The sequence below is a fragment of the Cibotium barometz genome, chromosome 32, assembly GCF_041138505.1.
Source record: "Cibotium barometz isolate CiBa-2024 chromosome 32, ASM4113850v1, whole genome shotgun sequence".
In the NCBI taxonomy this organism is placed as follows: Eukaryota; Viridiplantae; Streptophyta; class Polypodiopsida; order Cyatheales; family Cibotiaceae; genus Cibotium; species Cibotium barometz.
In genome coordinates, this window is record NC_141077.1 from 38,541,099 (window position 1) to 38,553,731 (window position 12,633).

Genomic DNA, 12,633 nt, shown 5'->3' on the forward strand with positions numbered 1-12,633 from the left:
GGAGAAAAAGAGCATGTCTGTGAATGACTATGCGCTGAAGATAAAGGGTATTGTGGAATCCCTTGCATCTATTGGTGTGTCAGTGGTGGATGATGATGACAAGGTGGAAGTCTGTCTACGTGGTCTCGGGCCACAATACAAGGCATTCAAGACGTCTATTCAGACTCGGGAAAACATTCCCAACTTTACAGATTTGGTGTCTATGCTGATTATCGAAGAGAAGAGCTTGGGTGAAGACCAACAATCTTCACAAAGCAAAAACAGTTCAGAGCAACAGGCCTTCTACACGAGTTCAGGAAGAGGACGAGGTAGAGGAGGCCGTGGACGCGGTCAAGGAGGTGGCCGAACAGGTAATCAGAATTATGGCTAGCAGCAGCAACAACAACAACAGTCCCAGAATCAACAACAACAACCACACGCAGGTGGAAGAGGCAAATTCAGAGGCAGGGGGAGTCAAAGAGGCCGTGGAAATTGGCAAAGGCAATATAATGATGCACGTGAATGCTATTATTGTGGTAAGCTTGGACATGTGCAGGCAGAATGTTATAAGAAGCAAGTTGACATGCAAAATGGGAAAGTGCAGCAAAACAACTATGCATCCTCAAGCAGAAATAATGAGGATAATGAAAGGTTGTTTGTTATGCAGCATGTCGTGAATGCCATGTCTGAAAATGTTGATGCAGCACAAAAAGATAATGTATGGTATGTGGATTCAGGCGCTTTGAACCACATGACGAGTCATGGGGAGTGGTTCAAGGAGATGAAAAACCCGAAAAGACCAGGTTTTGTGGAAACAGGGGATGACACTGCTCATCCAATTGCCCATGTTGGAGATGTGCCATTGTCTATGCAGGATGGCAAAGTGAAGTACCTTGCAGATGTACTTCATGTACCGAACATTACAAAGAATCTGGTTTCAGTTGGCCAGATGATTGAACAGGGTTTGTAGGTTCGGTTTAACCCTGATGGGTGTTATGTTGAAGATTTCAAAGACAAGTGCAAGTTGGTTGCAAAAGGCAACAGAGTGGGCAGAATGTTTACATTAAATGTAGACATGCCTGAAATGAGTGCTGCGATGTTTGCAAATGGTTCAGGAATTGTTGCAGACACAGACATTTGGCATAAAAGGATTGGACATGTAAATGTGCAGAGATTGAAGTCTATGCAGACAAAAGGAATTGTGACAGGGCTGCCAAAATTTAAAGTGGAAGGTATGCATACAATCTGTGAAGCATGCCAATTTGGGAAGTAAACAAAGCATGTGTTTCCACGTAACAGATATGTGAGCAAAAATGCACTAGATGTTGTGCATTCAGATGTATGGGGTCCTACGAAGACCATATCTATGGGAGGCTGTAGGTAATATGTGACTTTCATTGATGACCACACAAGGAAAGTGTGGGTATATTTCATGAAGGAGAAGAGTGAGGTGTTCACTCACTTTCAGAATTTCAGAGTTTTGGTTGAAAAGCAAACAGGGAAATATGTAAAGTGCCTAAGGTCAGATGGAGGGGGAGAATACTTCTCCAATGAGTTCTCTGAATTTTTGAAGAAGAATGGTATTCGGAGACAGTTTACATGCAAATACACTCCGCAGCAAAATGGAGTTGCTGAGCGGAAAAACAGGCACATTGCTGAGATTGCGCGAGCATTGATGGAAGAGAAGAATATGCCGCATTGCTATTGGGCTGAGGCTGTTTCTACAGCAGTATACATCATGAACAGGACTCCAACTGCAGCCATACATGATGTAACTCCAGAGGAGAGGTTTACTGGCAGAAAACCAGATTTGTCTCATCTGAAAGTCTTTGGATGCATTGCATAGGTGCATGTGCCAGATGAGCTGAGAACTAAGCTGGATCCAAAAGTTGAAAAATGTGTGTTTATTGGATATTCCCTTGAGCAAAAGGGATACAGGTGTTATAACCCTGCTACACGTGAGTTGAGGGTAAGCAGGGATGTTGTTTTTGATGAGATGAGCAGCTGGTATGCTGCTGAAAAAGAAGCTGTTAGGGCTGATGTGAGTGAAAGTGTGGTTGCACAGAATGCAGGTCAGCAATCACAGTCTTTGAGTGGACCAGGAGAGTCCTCATCTAGTGGGTCTGTTGATAGACCATGGAGTGGCAGGCTGCGTCATAATACCAGTCCTACAAATGTGATTACTACATCACGTAAAGGAAAAGAGAAAGTGGTTGAGCCCCTTGGTATGCCTGACATTTCTGTAGGGCATTCTCATGTTGATGGAGAGTCTAGTGGCTCAGATATGAGCCTTGATGAGGAGCTTGGGATCCCAGCTATGAGAACACCTGGTGTAAAGAAGGCTATGGAAGCCATGAATGAAAAGCTGCGAAGATTAGGGAGAGTGAAGAACCATGTGCAGAGATTTACATATGATGGTTATGTGGCACATCACTATGCATATATGGCAAAGGTTGTGCAGGTTGTTGAGCCCACATGCATTGATGAGGCTGTTGGAAATGTGTGTTGGGAGAAAGCTATGGATGAGGAGATGGATGCACTATATGGAAATGAAACTTGGGATTTAGTGCAATTGCCTGAAGGCAAGAAATCCATTGGTTGCAAGTGGGTGTACAAAGTTAAACATAACAGTGATGGAAGCATAAACAGGTACAAAGGATATGCGCAAACATATGGGATTGATTATGAGGAAACTTTCAGTCCAGTTGCCAAGATGGCAATGGTGAGAGTTGTGATAGCAGTGGCTGCGTCAAAGCAATGGTCTTTACATCAAATGGATGTAAAGAATGAATTCTTGCATGGGGATTTGCAAGAAGAGGTGTATATGTTGCAGCCACCTGCTGGTTATGAGGATGTGGGTCACCTCGAACATGTTTGCAGGTTGAAGAAAGCCTTGTATGACTTAAAGCAAGCACCAAGAGCATGGTCTAACAAGATTTCTGAATATCTTGTCACTATTCGCTTTTATGTAGCCAATGCAGATTTCTCATTGTATGTGAGATATGGTGATAGAGGAGTTGTGCTTGTTGTCATCTATGTAGATGACTTGATCATTAGGGGGGACCATGATGCAGAGATCTTTGATGTAAAGATCTTGCTAAGACAGAAGTTGGAGATGAAGGATTTGGGGGAGCTCAGATATTTCTTGGGCATTGAGATGATTAGGTCACCACATGGTATTGGATTATTGCAGAGACAGTATGGCTTGGACATGTTGTCCAAGTATGGTATGACAGGCTGTAAGCATATTTCTGCGCCATTGGATCAGAATGGCAAGTTGAGTGCAGATTCAGGAGAGATCTTGGAGGATCCTACTATGTATAGGCGCATAGTAGGAAGTTTGATCTACATGACGATCACCAGACCAGATTTGAGCTATGCTGTTGGGTTGGTGAGTCAATTTATGCAGGTTCCACGGAAACCGCATTTGGATGCAGTGAGATGCATACTGAGGTATGTGAAGTCTACTTTACATTGTGGACTATTCTATGAGACTGGGACAGAGATATGTGTACATGGGTACACAGATGCTGATTGGGCTGGTAGTATCTCAGACAGAAGATCTACCAGTGGCTTCATGTTTTCTTTGGGGAGTGCTACTATGACTTGGAGCAGCAAGAAGCAGCCTACGGTTGCTCTATCGAGTACAGAGGCCGAGTATCGAGGAGCTGCTATGGCAGCATGTGAGGTAGCTTGGTTGAGAAAGCTACTTGCAGATTTGGGTCTATCAGTGGATAGACAAGTTGTCATTTTCTGTGACAACATTAGCAGTATTCCAGGAACCCAGTCTTTCATGCTCGTACGAAGCACATAGAGGTCCACTACCACTTCGTCAGAGAGAAGGTCTTGGCAGGAGACCTTGACCTTGTTTATGTCAATACAGAGGATCAGGTAGCTGACATCTTCACCAAAGCATTGGGTACAGAGAAGCTCCGCAAATTCAGGGCTTCGCTTGGTGTACATGAGATGGAGTTGAGCTCGAGGGGGAGTGTTGAGATATCAAGCTCATCTAGTGAGGCGGTGGACACTGATGACCCGCCTGGGGAATAGGCCCCACACTTACACCACTAGCATGGTTGATGAGATCTTGGGTGATATGCGGCCAGTGGGATGACAGGCTGTGTGACAGCCATTCTAGAGACTGGCATAGTTATAGCGCCAGCTCATTTAGTCGGGTTCACACTATAGAGAACCCGTGTATGTATTTGGTTGAGTACCTTTCATATTATGTGTACTCTTATTCTTGTATATGGTGTGTTGAGTGTTGAGTAGAGAAGAAGAAGATTTTCAGCCTCTCACCTTGTGTGTTCTCTATTAGGGTTTTGTGAGTGTGTGTGTATGCTTGCAAGAGCTCAAGCTCTCTTCCCCCCTGCATCTTTTCACATCTCCCAGTTTCCCTTTCAATCTATTGATATGAAAGACTGGATGAACTCTAACATGTGGAGGTAGTTTTAAGTTCAAACGCAACCGTGCCAATCCGATGTATAACTCGAAAATGGACCACAATATCTAGGAGATAAATTCGAGCATTTTTCTATTGACAAAGTTTGAGAATCTTTAGGAACATTAAAATAAACCAACACTCCTGGTTCAAAAGACCAAGATGAGCGTCCCCTATCAATATAAAACCGTGCCCTTTCTTGAGCACTCCTCATAGAGAATCTCGAGCTTCGGTCAACATTTCTCGCATATCATGCAAGAAATCCCTCGATGCATCAAGCTCGATGTCCTTAAGATTGACATCAATAGGTGCCCTGGGTTGATACCCATACATAAGCATGAACGGACTAAAATCAATATTCGTATATTCAAAATTGTTATAGGCAAATTCCATCATTGGAAGATATTTTTCCCAATATGATGATTTTTCATAGACATATGCACGAAGCATATACTCTACAATTTGATTCATACACTCTGTTTGCCCATTAGACTACTGCGGATGATCAGAGTAATTCACATTCAAAGTAACTTCCTCGTTGTAAACCATTCAGAATAAAGTAGGAAAACATGGCATTATAACAACAAAAACCAGGGATTCATCGGTGCCTCGACATACCCACATCTGCATATGGAATAATCGACGTCCCGAGCTACCCATATGAACATAGAGAGTCATCAGCATCTCGATGAGTTACATATGTCCATCCGTAAACAATCAGGTTGACTATATAAATCACCTAAAGTATAAAACTAGAGAAAGAAATGCCAACAAAGGAAGAATCCAAATTTCCTTATCCGAACACAACAAGATAAACTTGTTTGAACTCTAAAAAAAGAGATTTCAACAAGTGAAAATGCCGATGAGATTACCCTCATCAAAACATGTAGGCTATAGATAAAAGAAGTTTATCTCAAGAATGCCCACACTATAACTTCTAGTGATTTAGAAAATGAGATTGTCTTTGAATGTTGAGGTCAACATGCTAAGAGATGTAAGCAAAGCAACAATCTTGAGCCTAAATTATCCCATAAGATAATATATGTGAGGGATCACTAGCGTCCCATACCACCATGATACCACCCATACATACCTTAACAATTTGAAAACTCCCTAGTATGCCATCTAGGAAAATATGAATAAAATATTGCACATCCTTGAAGAGCTTACTCTTTACTGAATCCATTACTGAGGGGTCTGGGATAGACCAATCCATGTAGTTCCACAGCTTGCAAAGGTAGCTCTTCTAGCGGGGCCACGACTGTGTTTCTTGTTTTAGCAGACAGTAGAAATGATCATAGAAAAATATTTCTGCATCTACAAGGCTCTTGTTGCTCCTTCCCTCATACTATAGCTGACCAATGTGTGCGTGAACCACATTCATAATTCCAATGATGCACTGAATTGGCTCCCACTCTCCTCATATGATGAGGGGTACACATTTGCAACCATAGACGTGGACAGTTTACACAGTTCATTAGACCATTATGAGAAAATGAAAGATTGACAAACGATAGATTAACTTACAGTTTGGTCTATGCGAGGGTAATTTTATGTCATCTGGATTCTTAAGCACAAGCTCATTATGCATATATATATGCTGCACTAGGACTTCCTTGATGGTTGCCCTTCCAGCCTCTATCTTGAAGTCTTTCACTCTTCCTTTCGCCCTAAATGTATTCTTGTTGCTTGTCTTTCTTCTCTTCCTTGAATGCATAAGGACCCATGTGCAGCACTTCAGTCCACTAATTTTGCGCATTGAGAGAGTTGGATACAAGTATAGCAAACACTGATGATCTTGGTCTCCTTGCCCTAGGAATTGAATCACCTATGATGGCATTAGTGGGGCAAAATTGAGATGATACAAAACGAGATTTGCTACCCATCTTTTCAAGAAGAAATGGAAAACAAAAGCCTGAAGCTTCAGAAAATGGAGTGCAGCAGAAGGTAGAGGAAATGAAAAGAGCGTGAGATATTGTTTAAGCCCAAGAGGAAGTTTTGAGAGGGAGGGAATTCTCCCTCCTTTGCAAAGATGTGTATTTAATACATGGATTCGAATAGAAGTTTCCCTCCCTACAACAATGTAGGTGTGTTTAATGCATTCGGGTGTGAAAAGTGACTATCAAGTGTAAGTAGAGTACATTTTGAGGTGAAAAAGAAGAGTTTTTGGATTTAGAAAAAAGAAATATCCTATTTTTTAACGTAACATTGCCTTCTTCTCGATTGGATGTGCTCATTTTTCTCTCTCTACTAAAACACCCTACGAATGACCTCCAAAAATGTCCTAATGTCTTGCTCTATTTTTATACCTTCTTGCTTCATGAGATCAAATATTAAATTAGGGTTTCCATGTTTCCCTTCTTAATTGGAATTTTTCTAGACTTCTCTTTTGTGAACTTCAACCATTTACTAGAGGCCATTATTGTAATTTCAAGAGGAGAGGTGTGAGTTGATGAGTTCTTACATTTCGCATGTGGGTGTATGTGTGTTTTTGTTAGAGAGAGGGGGATGGTAGGAGAAAGAAACCACCAAGGAAAAGCCTAGTTGGTTAAGCAAGCATATTGGTGATGGGATAACCTTTGAAATAAGAGCAAGATGTTAACTTGATTCAAAAGAGCTATATGGAAACAACAAAATGTCTATTTAAGCACCACATGCTCTATGTATTTGTAAGAAAAACTATCTAGCTACTCAGTGTGTGCTTGGTGCATTCTAGACTTTCATGGCTACAACTAGTAGAGTTCCAACTTCTTTGCCATTCTTAATGAGCTTCTACACCATTGCATATCCATGCTAGCTATAGCACTTCTACAACATCCTCTTGTTTTGGCTCAGTAAACCTTTCCTATCCTCAAAAAACTTAGTGATGTCTCCATGAAGCTTAAGCTACCCAGACAGCACAATGTCTTCCATGTTTCTTGGTTGAAACCCTACATTGGTCCAACATTGCAGGACATTTCAGATGAGCAACAACCGAACATGGTAGATGAAGCCGAAGTTATTGAGCCTGAGTATATTCTCCTCCATAGATGGAAGCATGGATCCGGTCGAAGACAAAGATAGTTCTACATGAATTTTAAAGACTGTGGTACCCATGAAGCTGTATGGCTTGACGAAGAGTTCTTCCCATAGTACCCCCAACTCTTGGTGGTGGACTGCTTGGAATCCATGAACCTGTTGCCATGCTAAGAAGGAAGGAATGTCACATGCACTTTGCACTAGAGTGCTATGTAACACACTGGGGTGGTGGACTGCTTGGAATCCATGAACCTGTTGCCATGCTAAGAAGGAAGGAATGTCACATGCACTTTGCACTAGAGTGCTATGTAACACACTGGCTCTACATCAGTGCAACATTTGTATAGTAGGATTATGTTATTTTTTTCAAGAACATTTTGTCATATGCCATGGTTCCATTGTGAGTCCTGGTCCAGGACATGTTAGGCACGAGCTATGTAGGTCAGTATCCTAGACTTAGAGAGTTTGCATATGTCCGTCCTCTTACCCACTTGGAGATTTTAGTAAATACATTCATGTAGGAGCATGTAGAAGTTAGTGTAGCATAAGGTCTTGCATCAAAAGCATTTATACCATAAGCATGTAGCATGGGCCAGCCCACCATGGGCTTTGCCTTAGGTTTGGTGACTAAAACATCATCAGCCTTTCAAACATCTAGTGGGGATCCTATATGGGGCTTCAAATAGCCAATTGGCTATTGGCCAATAGTTGGGACACATATGTGAGAAAGCGCAACATTTAATGCTATTTTATGGCATTTTTGTCTTGTCCAAAACTGGCCCAAGAGCCCCTGAAGAAGACCGACCATCAAGCATTATCCATATATGAGAAAACGCTTAATCCTTACATAAATCATCAATCATAATTTCAGTTCTCAAATCTAGCCTATTGTGCATACATCAAGCATTCAACACTTCATTGTTGTGCTGCCAGTCCCAAAGGCCTTAGTGAAGATCTTCTTCATCATTCAACCAACATATGTGCATCCCTCAATAGTTTTGGGCTTGTGTAGTGGTCATTGAAGAGATATTGAAAGTGTCTTGGACAACATATGGCTCACTGTGCGCTCGGTCTTCCTCGTCCTTGCATTTGGCAGTCATTAGTCATCATTCATTCTCATTGTAAAAAGTTCTCCAAAGAAATACAAGCAAATAATCATGCTTGTGGGAGGGAACCTTCAATGGGTAATTGGGACCCAACCTGGTGACTATCTATCTTCTCTCTCCACTCGTGTCTCTCAAAGTAAAGTGGACCCAACCTGGTGTCGACTATCTATCTTCTCTCTCTCTCTCCACTCATGTCTCTCAAAGTAAAGTGGATTGCATAAACTCACAGTTTTAAAGAAGGCTTTGTTGTGTGTTATGACAATCAACCTATTGCATGCTACATTCCATGTAAGGCCAACCTAGTGGCCAACGCCTTGAGCAGGAAATGAACCGTGTCCTACATCTGATGCACACAGATGAATCTCGCTAGTATAGGACTAGACGAGATAAAGCACAAGTACGTGGATTCCGTGGAATTTGATTAAGTGGGAATATGCATGGAACGCCACATGACCATGCCACTTCTTAATACGTGATGGTTGGCTATTCTACAAAGGTTGCCTTTGTGTATTGAAACAATTCTAGGCAACTCCTCCATAATGCACGTGATGCTGTTATTGGCAGTCATAGGGGCATGAACTTGGCTTTGGAGAAGTTAGAGTGGCAGTTTTATTGGCCTAGAATGAGGCAAGATGTGTTCTCACATGTGCAGCACTGTTTGATTTGTCAAAAGGTGAAAGCTCTCTGCGCGGGAAGAAGATAGGGTTGCCTATTCTCAAAGGACCTTTCCTGGATATATATATGGATTTTGTGACGAATTTGCCTCCCAATTTGGGTAAGCATAATATGTAGTGTTTGTGATCATTTTACCAAGTTTATTATGCTTATTACTTGTAGGGCTAACGTTACTGTTGAAGATGTTGCTAGATTGTTCATCAGCATTGGTACTCTATAGATGGCATACCTAGGACCATTGTGTCAGATCAAGATGCCAAGTTTACTTGTCATTTCTGGAGGGCATTATTATATAACTTTGGGACTAAGTTTAATTTTAATAGTGCATTTTACCCATAGACAGATTGTTGAGATATCGAGCTCGTCTAGTGAGGCGGTGGCCACTGATGACCCGCCTGGGGGATAGGCCCCACACTTACACCACTGGCATGGTTGGTGAGATCATGGGAGATATGCGGCCAGTGGGATGACAGGCTGTGTGACAGCCATTCTAGAGACTGGCATAGTTATAGCGCCAGCTCATTTAGTCGGGTTCACACACTACAAGGGATCGGGCTCATACCCGCGCTCCTAGCCGCTAAAAATGACTTGTGAAAAAAAGTAGCGGGCCCATGTATCAGCGCGTGTATCATCGCGGCCCCACAGACATGCGTGTAAAAGCGCGTGTATAGTACCTGCCAGATGCGCTCATACACGGGTGTATAGCCGCGTTCTGTTCAGTTCAGAGATGTACTCAGACGCGTTGATACATGCGTCTATACACGCGTTTCTTTAATTTAGATGCGGTTATACACGCGTAATTGTCAGTTTTGACGCGTTAATACACGGGTATTTTACAGATTTTCCGCGTATATACATGCAATTTTTAGCAGTTCTGACGCGTTTATACACGTGAACAGAGAGGTAAAAAAAAATCCAGAGAGTGCTATTTGGTGCCTGAATACTGTTCCAGCATTCCAGCACCCAATAACACTCTCTGGATTTTTTTTTTTTGTGCATTAGACCATCCACGAAGAACATATGCATGAGGGAGATTAAGACAAGAACGACATGAATGCATACATTGTCAATACACGATTCAAGACAGACATGAATGTAATACTATCGATTCACGATTCAATATTACTATCAAAATTTCATACATGTATACAAGGGAGTCCATATCTCGAAGTAGCCCATGGCTTCAGTTTACAAAAAAATATATACAACCACATCCTCAATATGGAATGTGATACTATAAGTCTGAGTACTACTCAGACCCAGATGATGACTCGGTGCTCCCTCCATGCTCAGATGAGCTCACATCGGTCGGAATGTCCAATGAGTAGTGCTCACGTCCACCCTCTGCAGTGGCGGCGGGTGGATCATCAGCAGCTTGTGCCTGTTCAAGTAATATATAGTATATAAGTATATATATATCTAATTCAATAAACCAAAATCATTCGTTTAGAATTTTCAAGTACCTATCGACCGTATGGTCTCATGGCCATCTCAAACTGCGCGTCCGTAATACGTCCCTCGGCTCTGAAGATGGCCCACGTGTCACGTCTGCTATGCCGGCGAGCATACGCAGTATCGTGGGTTGTGGGCTTCCTCCTCGTAACCCGTCGCTGTATCATAATCAACACAATTTGTAAGATTAAAACAATCATAGAATCAATGAATTAAGTAAACAATCAAATAAAGTGGCAACATACTTACGAACTCTGCCTCCCATGACTCGACGCCGCCAGATCCGAAATGCGAAGATCCAATGGTCTCCATCTGGATCCGTCGTGCCTCCACATGCTGCCTGCTCTTCACGCCACCCTCTGCTCGTTTCTTTGCCTCCTTCCACTCGCGTTTGTGCGCAGTGGCAGGTTTCTCGGCAGGATAGCCACCCGCAGCTACATTTAGCCGGTCATCGTACGCGAGTTTTTTAAGGTGAGATCTTTTATTACTTAAGATCTCCCTTATTCGCGTCCTTTCCCATACATCCGAGAATGTAGCATGTGGGGGATTGGGGTACCGACTATGTACAGCCTCTATCACCTCCCCAACTAATCGGCTATTTTGATCTTTAAATTTAATAAAACAATTTCTATATGAGTTTGATACTACCCCACGCATGTACTCCATTATCTCCCTCCCCCTCGCATCCATCACTATCCCGCCCCTATCCGTCACATCATAGCAGACCACTCTCTCCATCTCTCTCATCTCCTCCTCTTCCGAACTGTCTCCTCTAACTCTTCTCCCTCTATCTCCTCTCTCACCGCGTGCCCTACTACCTCCCCCACCTCCCCCACCTCCCCCACCAAAGCACTCGCCGCATCCTCCACTCCCACTCTTCCTACTGCTGCGGGTGGAGTCACGACTGGGGGATTGTCTACGTGACAGTGGCTGTGAGCCCTGACGTGACGGTGGCTCTGAGGGAGCACGTGATGGTGGCTGTGAGGGTGTGCGTGAGTGTGTCTGGGACGAGGTATGTCTCCTCGGTGGATGTGGAAGAGGAGAAGCTGCATGCCGTCTCGTCGGACTCGGAGGAATAGACGGCACTGGAGTGCCCTGGATACTCGCGGTAGGGGTATAGACACCAGGCAGGGAAGGAGGGGGATGGGCATACATATACTCTGTAAGCTCAACTGGACCAGGATGGCGCCCAAAATGATTCAGCATCTCCATCAGCCAATTGCTGTATGCAAATGGATCGGATGAAGAACCTGGAATATCCATAAAGAACCTGCAAAAATAATCCTCATGTACATCATGGGCTGTCTCTTGACTCACACAAATATCATCATTCAAGTCAGTTGTGTTGTCTGCAAACCATAGAAACAGGAAACGCAGTCTTGTGTATACACCCGTGCAGAAACGCGTGTATAAACCCGTCAAAAAACGCGTGTATACACCCGTCCAGAAATGCGTGTATATCCACATGAACAGACTCTGCAGACAGGATACACGCGCTTTTACACCCGTTTCTACACGCGACCTGCGCAAATTTTTTTTTCAAAGGGACCGACCTCCGACAAAGACAAAGTGTCCTTATAAAAGGACCATTGTCGCCCCTGTCAGAATCATTCACCCAATCGTGTGCACAGAAGCAAAAGGACGGAGACAAACCCAAAAAGCAAAGAGCAAATAGCATAAACAAATCTGAGGAAGGAGACAAGGCATAGGACAAACTGACTCACCTCTGAAAAAGTGAGTCTTCTTTCTTGCTCGGTTTCCTCCCGTGTGTGCTCCTTCTCTGCTCCCTCCTTGCACTTAGGTTTCGTTTCTGTTGGAAGAGGCAAAAACGAAAGCAGTGTTAGTTCAAAATCTATATTTGGGGAAGGCGGGCTATTTTTAGTTTAAATAGACCGTCGTGTTTATAAACGCGTGTATGTTCGCGTGTATGATATTTTAGCTGCGTTTATATACGCGTTTTGC

At 43.1% G+C, this 12,633-nt stretch overlaps 1 long non-coding RNA gene across 1 annotated transcript; it reads right to left on the reverse strand.

Moving 5' to 3' along the window:
* Positions 1 to 10,682: 10,682 nt before the first annotated feature.
* On the reverse strand, positions 10,683 to 11,048 carry LOC147620171 (uncharacterized). The gene is made up of 2 exons (XR_015261783.1): positions 10,921 to 11,048; positions 10,683 to 10,829 (listed from the first exon to the last, which is right to left on the reverse strand). It is a non-coding gene; the product is annotated as an uncharacterized LOC147620171 (long non-coding RNA).
* Between the last annotated feature and the right edge of the window lie 1,585 nt (positions 11,049 to 12,633).